At 40.0% G+C, this 2500-nt stretch overlaps 1 long non-coding RNA gene across 15 annotated transcripts in view; it reads left to right on the top strand.

Annotated features, from left to right (window-relative positions):
* Positions 1-2500, top strand: part of LOC149134999 (uncharacterized) — a 139780-nt gene that overhangs the window by 24147 nt on the left and 113133 nt on the right. The window lies entirely within an intron of this gene.

The raw sequence follows: 2500 nt of genomic DNA, 5'->3' as shown, positions 1-2500 counted from the left end.
GTGTGTGCGTGTGTGTGCATGTGTGTGTGTATGTTTGTGTTTGTCCCCCAGCATCGCTTGACAACCGATGTTTGTGTGTTTACGTCTCCGTAACCTAAAGGTTCAGAAAAAGAGAGATAGATAGGTAGGTAGGTAGGTAGGTAGGTCAGTAGGTAGACAGACAGATAGGAAAGCAGACAGACAGACGGGCAGACAGACAGACAGACAGGTAGGCAGGTAGACAGACAGGCAGACAGACAGGCAGACAGACAGACAGACAGACAGGCATGCACATAGGTAGACAGACAGGCAGACAGACAGGCAGACAGACAGGCAGACAGACATGCATGCACATAGGCAGACAGACAGACAGACAGACAGACAGACAGATAGATAGATAGATAGATACATAGATACATAGACAGATAGACATACATATACGTCGAAATATACAACTGCTTATCTCACTATCTATCTATCCAATTATTTATCTATACATGTGTTTGCTTCTGTGGTGTATGTTTGTGTGGTGTGTGCGTGTGCATATGTTCGTGTGTGTGCGTGCGCGTGTATGTATAAAATGCTTACATATAAAAGTGCAGGTACTAAACTTATACTGAATCATGTACACATCATTTTACCATAATGTGAATTATTGTAATGTTTTATGTCTCCGTGGACAGAAAAGATGATGGATCTATCTTTATACTATCCTTTTCAAAGCATTATCAAAAAAGGAACTTGTGGACAGAGTATATATGTTTACTTTCTCTAATGAACTTGTTTAGGCTAGAAACTAGCCCGATCCTCTCTTTTTTACTTTCTATTTTTTCTTTTTGCCAAACAGAAAATTTATAAAATTTGAGATAGCACATCAATTGCTTTTCATAATGAGGTTAATATCATATATTTGATATAGGTTTTATCACTCATTTTCGTACGTTTGCGATTCAATTTGATAATGGTGTCATTCAAGTCGCGAAGAAAATTAGCGCCATGAAGATAGTCATTCAATTTCGTACTTCGGTCATTTACATCATTCAAATTAAAATGCCCGTCGAGATCATTCAAATTAGTCGGACTGCGAGGAAGCGTCTTTTCGCGCATTCAGATTTACACTTGAGCATTCGAGTTCGGAATAATTTTATTGAATTTTGCACTAATTTTACATGTGTGCTTTTACTCACATTCTAAGAGGATGTTAAAAATGGCAAATTTAAATGACATGTTTTATCATGCAAATTTTATTATGTTGTTATAATTACAAGGAAGAAGTAAATTACGTGATTCCTCTGTCCACGAAAGTCTTTTTCACTGGAACATTCGCAACCGGTCGGTATCAGTTGCATTTCATACCCCTTTCTCTTACACCTACAAGTAACCATGGAACCACGCGTAAGCTACATGCGTATATCGAACGAATATAGGGCAAGGCTGGTTGACGCCTTCGAGAGGCATCAAACCGGTTACCTGAAACTGGCAGACACACTTGGAATTAAAACGAGTACTGCCCGATCCAGAGTAGCAACCTATGAACGGTCTGGGAGGCGCCACAAGTTGCCCACAAGTTGCCCACAAGTTGCCCACAAGTTGCCCACAAGTTGCCCACAAGTTGCCCACAAGTTGCCCACAAGTTGCCCCCCCCCACGTTAAAGTTGATGAGGAAATCCAAGCTAGGCTTCAGGTGATTACTGATGCTAACCCACTCGCAACCCTTCAATAGATGAAGAGGGACATAGAGGCAGTATTGCGCGGAAAGCCGCCGGTTTCCGTGTCTGCAATCTCTCAGGCTCCAGATGGGACGTCGATATCTATGAAGTTGGCCGAAGACGTCCCAGAATGCCCCAAGAATTCTGGAAAAGCGTTCTGTTGTGAACAATAGACATATAACAATTTACAATGGGTTGAATATTTGTGAGTTTTCTGATGTTTGACCAGGCCTGCATGACTCAAGCATTTCCTCTCACACATCACATCACACACATAAAAAGCAACACTCGTTTTCCACAAATTCATTCTTTCTATGCCTTCGCTTGATCTCGTGCTTCATTTTCTCTCTTTCAAACTTTGAAGAACGACGCTTTTCTTTCATCCATTTCAATCTTGTGGGTGCCTCTCCTAATCAACAACTGAAACTCTTGTCATGTGTGTGTATACATATGTGTGTTTGTATATATATATGAATATATATGCCTGTGTGTATATGTGTGTGCACACGCATACACACACGTTATCTGGCTCGCTCAATAGAGATACGGTTACTAATGTATTTTGAACGAAATATAACAGAAAGAAAACAAAAGATGATTACAGCTCGTAAGTATAAGGCTGTCAAACATCAGCCCACCCCTGAAACCACCCGTTCATGTACCCTATAAAGAAATTCTACCATTCCTACCACCCACATTATGTTTTTACTTCATCATTTTTCTTCTACGCCAGTATTATCATATGTGAAAGAATGAGAAAAAATATGGAAATATTTCTTTGAAAATGCTCATTAATCTTATAGTAATGCTAA

Source organism: Octopus bimaculoides, chromosome 6 (assembly GCF_046866305.1).
Source record: "Octopus bimaculoides isolate indiv1 chromosome 6, ASM4686630v1, whole genome shotgun sequence".
NCBI lineage: Eukaryota > Metazoa > Mollusca > Cephalopoda > Octopoda > Octopodidae > Octopus > Octopus bimaculoides.
The sequence above is the reverse complement of the archived record's forward strand: the minus strand, read 5'-3'. Positions and strand labels throughout refer to the sequence as shown.